The sequence below is a fragment of the Protopterus annectens genome, chromosome 17.part0, assembly GCF_019279795.1.
Source record: "Protopterus annectens isolate FY-2018-M chromosome 17.part0, PAN1.0, whole genome shotgun sequence".
In the NCBI taxonomy this organism is placed as follows: Eukaryota; Metazoa; Chordata; order Ceratodontiformes; family Protopteridae; genus Protopterus; species Protopterus annectens.
In genome coordinates this window covers 518,596,276-518,608,775 of record NC_056751.1, presented here as the reverse complement: position 1 = coordinate 518,608,775, position 12,500 = coordinate 518,596,276, and positions in this window count along the sequence as shown.

The window sequence follows — 12,500 nt, the reverse complement described above, 5'->3', positions numbered from 1 at the left end:
ACAAATGATTGCTGTTCATAATGTTCAACAACCCTCACAGACTGGAATGTTGCTGAAAATACTTATTGGCTAGCTAACTTTAAATAAGGAAAATGGATTGAGACTGAAGGATATGTAGTAAACTTCAACACTGTGTCGGCTGCCACTGAAACTTCTGATCCAGCAAACAGCCACTGTGCTATAATGACTCCTCACTGAGTAAACAACTCCAAGTTCTATAGTTAATGGGGTAGGTTATGAGAGTATGATAATCCATCTGCATTCATGTGTACAATGGTGAAATGAAATGGCTGCAGAAAGTATCCACTTAATAGTGAAACATTTGCATTCTGTGAAAGAATATCTTGTTTCAGCTTTACTCATCTTGATACTTAGGTATCAGATAAGGTATTCCTTACCACCTCCTTCCTGAGAACATAAAACAATTTCTATTTGATTAAAGTCTCATATGTTGCTTTACACCACTGGTTCTGAAGTGATACCTTAACTTTCATAAAGTCTGTCAGAATGTAGACTATGGTGGCAGCTGTAAAAACGTTTGATGCAACTCTTCTACAGCTGCTTGTTAGGCCAGGTAATGCCTTCATTTCTCATTTAGTTGTGGGTACATGCAGTTTTCTGACAAATTCTGTGTTGCATGTTTTGAGTTCAATATTCACATCTCCAAATCACATTATATAAGTATCTGCTTTCTGTCATACCAAGATTACTTTTGGCAGTATTAGCTGTAAACCCTGTAGTTTTTTAATCCAGAATGGCATGCACTTTGGACAAATGCAAGTCCCAGTCTTCTGAAGGTCTAGAATTTAATACCTAGTGTGAGGATTTAGACACTTATTCATGACCATTTGAAATTGGCAGTAACGCTATAAAGTTCAAATTCTAAGACAATATAATGAAACAGATCTTCAGTGGTGGACAATGCCATCTTCTATTGGGATTCAGGAGTTGAGGGAAATATGTGGGTAAATATCAAATTTGGATATGGTATTCGTGCTACAAAAATTATTACAAAAATCTTATGCTGCCATCTGCTTTAAGAATCAGTACAATTATACTGTTCCACTTGAAATGCTAGGACCCCCCCCCCCTTTAGTGAGTCCTATAAGCCTGAGACTGAATGAATGAAAAAAATGGACTTACACATAGTAGGTCCAAGATGGTCTTTCTCTAAATAATCCCCTTTTTCTGAGGTATGCCCCATCATAGAATTGGTATGTATATGTTTGGGAATGTGGGGGATCTGCATGTTAGTACTTGGTGTTCATTAATGCTGACATTTCAGTAGGGAGCCATTCCATTCCAACACCTCATTAACTACTGGATTAAGCATTTTTTCAGTGTTTAACAATTGCTTTAGTACTCTGGTATGTTTTGTGGCTTTAGGTTTAACTTTTCCCCAGAAGCAGTTTACTTATAATGCTGTATTAAATATGTTCTAACAAGAAGCTGAGAAAAAATATGTCAATAAAAACTTTTTTGTTAATGGTTTCAGGGCCTTTGGAAATGTTTTGTCTGTTTAAAGAACAGTGATAGAAGTACCTGATTCAATAACATTGGCATCCATGTTCATTCCCTGGCTTATAGAGAAGCTTCTGCTTCGCTACATGGTTTAAACACGCTTGTTATATCTGGCCTGATTTCTCCTTCCAGTTTCTCTTTTTTGTAGTTTAGTTTGGTTAGTTTCTGTACAAACTCAAAATGTGTTTGCCATTTTGGTAGGACTTATTTTCAGCAGTTGAGAGTAATACTAGCACTTTCTCCATTGTTTTAAACTCCCTTTGTCTGGCAGTTTTATATTGTACTTTCTGTTACTTCTCTTGTGCCTTTGCATGTCCACCTTTACAAAGAGATTAACAATTTTAACCTATTTTACAATTTTGTAAAATGTGCTTGCACTTTAAAATGGGGCTTTTCCTCACCCCAAGGTTCCTTTGTTATATCAACCTAACCTTGGAGATGGTCTACCATACAGTAACTCAACTGGAGAAATCTCATTAAAACCTGGAAGACATCTCTTGTAGCAAAACTAAGTCAAGAAAGTGAGTGATTCCACTTCTGTCCATCTTGATATCTGACCTTCTTTAGCATAGCCTTCAGAGTTTTATTAAAAAAAAAAGCTTGAAACCTTCATGACAGGCACATACAAAGAGGTCAGCAGAGAAGTAGGGATGAGTTTGTGGCAAAAAGTAAAGTTAAGAATACAATGGGATGTATAATCATAAAGCAGGTGAAAAACAGATGGGCACCAAAGTTAAAGGAGAAGTGCAGGCAGTAGTTACAAGTGATGCAATGTCAGACTAGAGGTTAGCGTTCAACATGATGTAGAGCAATTGCATACATTGTCCTGTTATAACAGTATAGGATAGATGAAAAGGGAATAGATGTAATACAGGAAGGCCAGCAACCCATATAGGCAATGACAGGGGTTGTGAGGTAGAAGTGGAGAACGAAGGGTGTAGATGTGAGTGGTGGTGGCATGGGGAAGGAATGTGAGGATAGAGAAGAGATCTCTATTATTTGTGGATTAATGATCGTAACAAGGGAGAAAAGGGAGACCAGATTTCAATGAATACTGCTTTATGATTAAAAATTAGCAAGACATGGTTGTAGAGGGGCATGGTGATCTACAAAGGGTTGGTGGTTGATGTTTTTTTGACATATGTCCATACCAGTATAACCCATCCAAGAAGACAGCTGATATGGTAGTAAGTAGTGTCAATGAGATGCCATTGGAGGGTTGGAATTAAACTTCACTGATGCTTTTCCTGTGCAGTAAACTCACTGAGAAAAAAAGGATATTGTTAGGCTATGATAATTCAGGAGGGAGCATGGTTTGATACTAATAGGAGAATATACCTGGACAAAAAAATGGCTCTGGCAGTGGGAGGGTTCCAAGAAAGGTCACTGGTGTTTTCTGTTTCACTGAAAGAGAATATACAATATTTCACTTTCAGGTTAGATGAATGGCAGTACTGCATGTCAAAGAAGCAGAAAACAGGGATGTATATTCATGCAGTAGATAAAAGATAAAACAGACACAGAAAATGCAAGAGAAACAAACAATGGTGACTTGGAGCATGACTATGCATTAAACTTTACAGTTCAAGATACTGGACAGAAAAAAATGAGAGATCCAAACAGCACATAGAAGAAGCGTGGGACTAGTGGCATTGTCACAGCAAACTGAGCCAGTGACAAGATAGGATGGGATATGGGAATCTTAAAATGGGACAGTGACAAGATAGGATGGGATATGGAAATCTTAAAATGGGCCAGTGACAAGATAGGATGGGGTATGGAGGTCATAAGACAGTTAAGACATGCAACACATAGTTCTCAAAGTCAGTGTGCTAAACAGTCACAGCCCTTAAGGCCAAACACAATGCCAGACACACTTGTTATAGGTGACTCCATAGTCAGACACACTGACGTCCCACTCACCAGACTGAACAAGGAAAAGATCACAGTAAGCTGCCTGTCAGGTGCTAGAATCCGCCACATAACACAAGCACTCAGGTCACTCCACAGCAAGTACAAGTATGACTCAGTCATTGTCCATGCCGGTGTGAACGACCTGAGACACCTCCTGGACTACATGAAAAGAGACATAGAGGAGCTCTCAGATTATGTAGCCCAGGCTGGTATGACCCTGACCCTGAGCAGTATCCTACCCTCACCAAGAATGATGCCACAATACAGAGACAAAATGATCAGCTTTAATAATTGGCTTAATTACTGGTGTCATTCTAAGGGGATCCAATGTCTGTCTGCCTGGGATTACATGCTTGACAAGCCACGCTGCTTCGCAAGGGACAGCTTGCACCTGTCACCCCTGGGCTTCCAGATACTGGCAAAGGCTCTTGCCACCCCCATAGTGTCTTTTTTAGGCAAGGCTCAAATGATAAACCTACCGCCCTAGAAAACAAAAATGGAGAAAAACTAAGGGTAATATTGCTCAATGCCAGAAGTCTAAACCTCAAGATGCACGCCCTCGAAGTCCTCCTCAGTATGGAGAACATCAATGTCTGTGCTGTGACTGAAACCTGGTTCAAGGCTCCTGAGAGCACCCCAGCACTATCAGGTTATACCTCATATCATGCGTTCCGGCCCCAAAATCCGGACCGAACCACAAAGGAGGAGTATCCATATTCATAAAGGATACCCACACCTCCAGGTTAGTGGCAATGCACGAAGCATCGGAGACCATCCAGGTGCAATTAACTATAGGTAAAACTGCCCTACAGTTTGTAACATGCTACAGACCACCTTCTCAAAGTCAGAAAACCCACACAACCTTCCTGAAGACACTGGAGAGTATGAATGTCTCTCCAAGCACCATCATATTGGGTGACTTCAACTACCCAAACATAGACTGGGAACATTACTCAAGCCCCAACACCCTAGCCCAAAGGTTCCTTGAGTTCATAAACTCAAATGCTATGGAACAACTAGTCACCATTCCCACAAGAGGAGAAAATATACTAGACCTGATCATCACAAACATGGGGACAAAATGCTCCACACCGGAAGTATATCCCTCATTGGTGAGATCAGACCATAAATTAATCTCACTGGAGATCCACATCCCCGCCCCACCCCAGCAAAAAGACCACAGTGAAGAACTTCTCAAAAGCAAACTTCACACTTCTTAAGACTGGAGTGGTATCCTTCAAGGCCCCCGAGCCAGAGGAAACCACAACCCACGCTGCTGAAACCCTTACAAATGCCTTCTACGAGCACCTCCAGGAATGTATGGATCAAGCAATCCCTAATAAAATCAAGACCCTTTCCACCAAAGGCAGGCACTCAGTCTGGTGGACCCCAGCCATAAACAAACTCTACAATAAGAGGAGAAAGCTACTACATGACAGAGCAAAATCCCTAAAAGGGAAGGCATCTCTGATCAATACTAGCAAAAAACTACGATCACTCATAAAATCATCCAAGGCCAACTTTGAGAGAAAAATCGCTAATGACACAAAAGACAATTATAAAGCCTTCTTTAGCTATGTTAGAAACCTGGGTGGAAACTCCCAGATATGCTCAGAATTAGTCCAAAATGATAAAAAGATCACTGAACCCACAGACATTGCCAACATACGGGCAGACAGGTTCAGTGCAAATTTCTCCCCTCCCTCCCTCCCAAAAGGAGAAATATCTATCCCACCAGAGTCTAGCCTCCCAAACATCTCAGATGTCCAGGTGAGAGCTGCTCTCTCTAAAGCAAAAAACACAGCATCAATGGGACCGGACGGTGTCCCCGGCTGTGTGCTACACGAACTCAATGAGGAACTAAACCCACACATAAGGCTGCTGTTTAATCTTAGCCTTATTACAGGATACGTACCCAAAGAATGGCGTACGGCAACTGTGGTCCCACTCCACAAAGGCGGTGCTTCTACGGACCCTGGAAATTACCACCCCATAAGCTTGACGAGCCTTGTCTGCAAAGCTATGGAGAGGATCATAATGGAACTCATAAATAAAGACATTGGGGACCTACAGACACTGGATCCTACCCAATTTAGCTTTGTCAAGGGCAGATCCTGCCTCTTGAACTTGGTCGACTTTTTTGAAACAGTCACTAAGGCCATTGATGAGGGTAAGGCAGTTCACGCAGCCTACCTTGACCTAGCAAAGCGTTCGACACAATACCCCACTCGAGCATCATAGAAAAGCTCACCAGCTTAGATGTAAACCCATATGTCACAAGATGGGTTGCAAACTGGCTCAAGGACAGAACACACAGGGTTAGAGTTGCTGGTGCCATGTCAGACTCTAAGCCGGTCACGAGCGGTGTCCCACAGGGCTCAGTCCTGGGCCCCTCTTGTTTGGCATTTATTTTCTGAAGTGCAGGCAAACATAGGGGATTGTGGCTGACAAAATTTGCAGATGACTGCAAACTGGGCACCATAATTGACACTCCATCAGACACAGACATCCTCCAGAGAGGTCTCATAGAAATGGATAACTGGTGCCAGAGCCATGGCCTTAAGCTAAATGCCAAAAATGTATAGTCATACCCTTTGGGAAAAACAAGGTAACCCCTAATTACCACATAGGTGGTAATCCATTAAACATGGAAGAAGTTATCAGGGACCTGGGGACCCAAGTTGACAGTAACCTCTCTTTTGACCCTCACATTGCCAAAGTGGTTAGGAAGACCTTCTACATTGCCCACCTGATCATGAAGGGATTCACATCCAGATCAGGAGAGGTCATTGTACCCCTGTACTCTTCACTTATCAGACCAATGATTGAGTACAACGCCCCATTCGGAATGTACCTTACCCAACACCTGCAGCAGTTGGAAAGACCCCAAAAGTTCCTCACCAAAAGGTAAAGGCGCTCAAACATATGTCATACGATGCCTGACTGAAGAAACTCCAGCTCTATTCAGTCACATACCGTCTGCTCAGAGGTGATCTGTGCCTGACATACAAGGCCATGTCCAACCCGGAATTAATGGACATGCTCCACCTCAAAAAATCCAAATCCACCAGAGCCACGAGAGCAAGAGACTTAAACCTCAACACGGATATAAATAGGATGTGCGGGAGGGACAGATTCATCACCCAGAGACTCCCTACACTATGGAACAGAATCCCAGTCCATGTGAGGCAGAGCCCCTCACTGACTCTGTTCAAGAGAAATCTTGACGAGTGGATGGGAGATCGTAGGTTTACCCCGGGAATCATCTCTGTATCACTGCTGGACAGAGGCACAGCAAACTAATGGGTATAGTATTCACATCCTAAGGGGTGGTGAAAGCCACACACACTCTGGCTAGGCTTATAAATGCCCTAGGGCAGATAGCCTAGTATGAACCTATGAACCTATGAACCTAAGAATGGAAAGATATGCATGAAGCAGAAATCTACATAAAGAGCATCAAACTTATAAAGGAAATTAGGGAGAGGATGTTAAACAGAGCTGTGACATATTTAGAGAGCAGAAAGTAGAAATAAGTAAGGCAAAGAGGAGGTGGATATAATGGATTATGGTAGACAACTAACAGTGCAAGGAATTAATGAGCTGCATTGTAGAGTCTTCAGGAGTCTGGCCAGTCTGCATAATGATCTTCTGAAGAGATGGAACCAGAACAAAAAAGGCTAATACCACCAACGGATGAGCAAGACTGGAACACAGTGTCACAAGAACTCCACTAGGATAATCAAAAACCTTTTACTGAGTGATTTTGTCAGGTTGTAACCAAAGACTTCATCAGAATACAACAAAACTTAATACACTTTTGTTAAGTATACTAAAACCTGTGAGAACACATGACATAGTAAGCCAATGAAACTTCTCATAACATTAATTATGAACAGATTTTATCTAACACATCACACTTGAATTCATGGACAAATTTTAAAGTAAAACAACAAAAAAACACTGTTACCTAAAAAGTAACAGAATTGTTATAGTAACATTTCAACAAACAGAAGCCCTTACATACAGCTCAAACATATAAAAACTAAGCCACAGTTAGCAGTCAGTGGAAAAGCATATAAGAACTAAATATGCAAAGTAAGCCAAAAAGCAGTAGTGTAGCGGTAGAGACGTTGGCTGAAGAGCAGTTAGTCATGGTTCGAGCCCCCACAACATCAATTTTTATTTTTAGTGAAATAAGCATGAAACAAGTCCCTGACATATATGTACACATATAAAATTATATTTTATGTAAAATGTAATGAAATGGGCCATTTATTTTGAAGAAATGTGAGATAACAAAATAATAAAAAATGCCAGATGTGCCTATAGCTGAGCTACAGTTTAACAAGTTGAGTGCATCTGCCCGTAGGTGAGCAGTGGTTTAACAGGTGTAAAATGAGTGCCCAAGGGTGAGCAGTGGTTCAACAGGTGTAAAATGAGTGCCCATAGGTGAGCAGCATTTATCACACTGAAACTGTGTGGCCATAGCTGAGCTAAGCGTAATATGCATGCTGACAGCCAAATGATGCGTAAACCAATGTAACCCGTTTGCGCTGAGCTGCACGCCGCGCCAACAAGCTAACCAACAGACAATGTTGAGCAAGCTGTATCAAAACTGCCTTTACACAGACAAATGGCCAATCACAGATAAGTGCGAGAAAAATGGCATATATAAGCCCCATAGGCAGGAATACACAGCATAACCGATTGTAGAACCGACTTGCAGCCAGAATGTCAGGTGTAGGTGAGGGTAGTTGCTTCCGAGCACAGAGGTGTGGCATTGAGGAGTCCAAATATATGGTTTGGCTCCTTGTCCACAATCATGAGGCCCAACTCATGCAGGGCCAGGTCCTGTGGGGAGCATATAGGGCTGAGTCGTGGGACCGGTTGGCTCATGATCTCACCAGTGCCACAGGGATACCAAGGACTGGTGAGCAGGTCCGTTACCACCATGTGGACCTGAAGAGAAGGAAGCAGGACCAACTGAACCGTTGGATCCAGGAGGCCCGGCAAATGCCCAACGCCCCACTACTGAGTAAGTTACATGTAATTATTTATGTAAAAAATTAACCTAGCTGATATTATGGAGATGTGTATTCCAATATTACTTTATTTATATTACAGCTGCAGGTGTCCGTTCTGTGAACCGTAGAGCCTATGGCGATAAGCTGGCATGGTTGCGCCACCAGACAGGTCAGTAATTCTCTCCCTGTAACTGTAAATAAATATATAAGTATGACAGTTAGCAAAAGAGTGCAGTGTAGTCACTAATTAATAAAATGTGCAAGTAACAGTGTAAGAGGGTTTGCAAGTATTGCTTGATTACAAAAGTGTGATGCAGCCTGTAATCCAAACATTAAAATTAAACAAGTCTGAAGTAAAGATGTCCCACCTGTAATATAATAGTACATAACCTGCAGCAGGCTGAAAAGTACAGCTGCAGAAGCTGAGTAAAACACGTGTGAAATATATCCCTCTTGAAATACAGAAACATGCCAGAAGTGAGACTGTTGGAAAGGATTGTTATAACTACAGGTAAAACATGTCAATAAAGCCTAGAATTAAGTACCATCCTGAATTGTAAAAATAAAACAAGTGAGAGAGTGTGAGAAAGAGTTATGAATCCACCAATAAAGTAGTAATAACTCCTGAATAAAGTATACTGCAGTCAGTACAGAATGAAATGAATGCGACAGGCAGAACCAAACAGTAACATGTGTTGAAAATGGTACCACAGCTGGAATGTGTGTCCCAAAATCTGGATATGTTGCTCTCAGTCTGCAATATGCAGATAGTATGGTTGTCTGAAATACCAAACATCCACAGTTGTCTATAGCTATATAAAGCAAATGTAGCAGGATGATGTAGCTGAACAGAGCCAGATATGAATGTGTATGAATAAAAATGAAAATGTATATTGATATAGCAGTAACATTCCTATCAAGAACCTGAAGTAGTTATCACATAGGAAACTGTAGGCAGAACTGTAGTGTGTATATATATGCAGCTATTAGAAATGTACAGCATATGAATTGGTATTTGAAGTTGTTAATTAAATTTTCTTCACCCTACCCTATAACCACATATAATCCATTCCACGTGAAATTGGTATGTGCAATCACAATTAACACCCCTGGACATTTGTCCTGTTGGTTCATACATATTTGCATGTACGTTGATGCATCTGCCCTGTTCATACATCCAAACCTGATGGCCTGTTGCCATCAATCAACCCTGCATGTTGTTGGACTGTGTATTGCTGTTCAAATTATGCATGTGTTATGCTTGCTGTTCAATGGTTTGAATATATGGGTGTTTGGTTAATGGGAATACTAATGCATGCTGTTACAACTAATTTTGAATGGTATTGTACATTACTAACCCAAACTGTCATAACATAATGCAAAACATAGGACGACAGGGAAGGCGAATTCCAGCGGATGCACCTCTCCCTTCTCAGCTGGCAAGTGCACCTGGCAGTAGTGCCCAGGCCGGACCCTCCTCCGGTGGCCCTGTGCCACCTGCAGGTGGAAGCACTGCAGGGGATGGGGCTCGTCCCCCCTCTGCAAGTGTGGCCGGAGGAGAACATCCACTCATCCTCCATAATGTCCAGACTGTGGTGCATAGGGAGATCCGGGACGCTGTTCTTGGGCCCCTATACCAGCTTGAGGTACGGGTGGCACAACTAACGGGCATGCCTGCTGCCCGGCCTACACAGCCCCCAGCACAGCCCTGTCCTGGGCAGTGAAGGCACAGTGGCAACTGCCTATGGGTGGGGATATCAGTTCCACTATTGCCATCTGTGGGCTCATGAGCTTGAGATATCCAAACATCTGTCCCCATCAATTGTGTAACCCCCCACATGTGTCATACACCGCCCCTGTATGCATCTTGTTTGTCTTGTCTGTTAACCTACCCAACCTACCTCCCCAGCTATACTGACTTCCTGTACCTGACATACCACTCTCACCTGAAAAAAAAAAAAAAAAAAAAAAGGGCACTCTGTACCCAAAAAAAAATTACGCCCCATACATAGCTGCCCATTCCACACACGTCTGCTGGACATGGAAACTGTCAATTACAATTGGCTGTACAACAAGTATTATTGTTGTCCTTACACCTCTCTCAGGGGTGGAAGGTTTCAAATGTCACACCAAATTACATACATATGCACAGCTGTTGCTGATGAAGAAATGGGCAGCTATGGGCCTTACCTACATCCCTCCTGCAAAACCCGAGCTTGTTTCCCTACTGTCTTACCCTCTTTGTGACCCCTTTTTCACCACTTTCCTGTCTCCCCATTTTCATTTCTTTCAAAGAAATTAGTGCGGGTGTGCGCAAGAGTAAGCACTTTTAAGCAGTTGTAAGCGTGTGTGTGCAGAGCTGAACGCCAGTGCACATGCGTGAGCTCCACGCAAACCAGCGCTAACCTGGTTAGAACTGCATAAAAGTGCCTTAGTCACTCTGAATGACAAGGCCTGTAGTCTGCTCAAAAGAAAAATTAAATCCCACTGTCAGTCCCGAACCCAGGACCTTGGAAACAGTAGTCTGCATGACTTACCACTAAGCCATGACTGTTATACAAGAACATTGTGCTACAATAAATATATCATGCAATAGTAGGAATGAATGTAAAGGGAATATAGGATGTGTAGTACACAAAGCATGTCATGTATATTTACTGTCAAATGTAGTGGATTTCTATAATAGTAGTGTGTGAACAGAAACAGCCATGCTAGTTGGTAGCTATTAGGTAATAATGTCACTGTAGAACCTTGCAAGCCACACACATACTCACAGCAGGATAATCACTGCCCATACCCCAACCTCTTAGAGCAACACATCCGGACTAAGTAATAAAAAATGTGGAGCAAAGGCCCAAAAACAGGGACACATTCCAAATATTGCTCCAACAAACTTAGACAGTTGAGAGAGTAACAGGTTTTGCATTATGATGGATGGTTGTAAGGGTATGAAGTCTGAAACTGAAATGTTTGTCACTATAGTCTGACTTGAGCCCTGAGTGATTTGCCAGAAAAAGCTGTTTATGAGATATGGACCAAAATATGAGGCAAAAATGTGGACATCCTGCAAATATCTGTACACTTGAGAGGTCTGACACTGCCATATTTGAATAGTTAAGAGCCTAGACATAGCAACAGTGACTGAGTTACAGGGATGCCCCACAGACTTCCTGTGAAATGTACAAACAGTAGGCAGAAAGGTGTTACAACACATGCAATGGTAACTATGAAGTACTGAAAGTATGCACCACTTGCACATCGGAAATAGTGTAGTAATACATATGCTCATGCTAACCCACAGTTACAACTGCAGAATACCAGACAATTTAATGGGTGTACCCCACTGATATGTATCATTCCATGAGGCAGATAAAAGATGTACCTGAGAGTCTCTGGGGTCTGCTCAGCAGCATACTCAAATACCCTAATAGATGTCAAGGCCCACACCATGCCCAGACCACACTGCATGCAGTAACACCCTAGCAAATATAGCAAGCATTCCAAGGTGTGAATGTACATGGAAAATAGGAAAGCCATAGCAACACACTACAGTCAAGACACCTATCAGGCATAAAGGTAGTGAATGAAAAGGGCAAATATTGAAGCCATAGCAACAAAGTGCAAGAGCCACTGCTATATACCAGTTACACCACGTCCCACAGGAAAGCACACACACCCACATTAACAGTAGATGTAGTCTTAGGTGTCAGTGTACATACACACTTAGTACAGGAAACTGGAGAAATGAATGGAGAAATGTTAATCTACAACACAGCCAGAAATATGAGAGAGATACTAACCTTTACACTCACAGAACAGTGTCCACAGCATACCAGCATGGTCCCTGCCCTTAAACTCTGAAAGGGCTATGCCTATCTCACCTACCTTTTTATAGCACTGTCCTGAAATCACAGTGAGAACTGCAATCAGTACACAACTGGCTGCATGCAATTAGCAAATGCTGGCTAACAACTGGTGCAGAGGCCATCACATGGACATATGCAGATACCTACAAAAGCATGCTGTACTCCCTAAAAA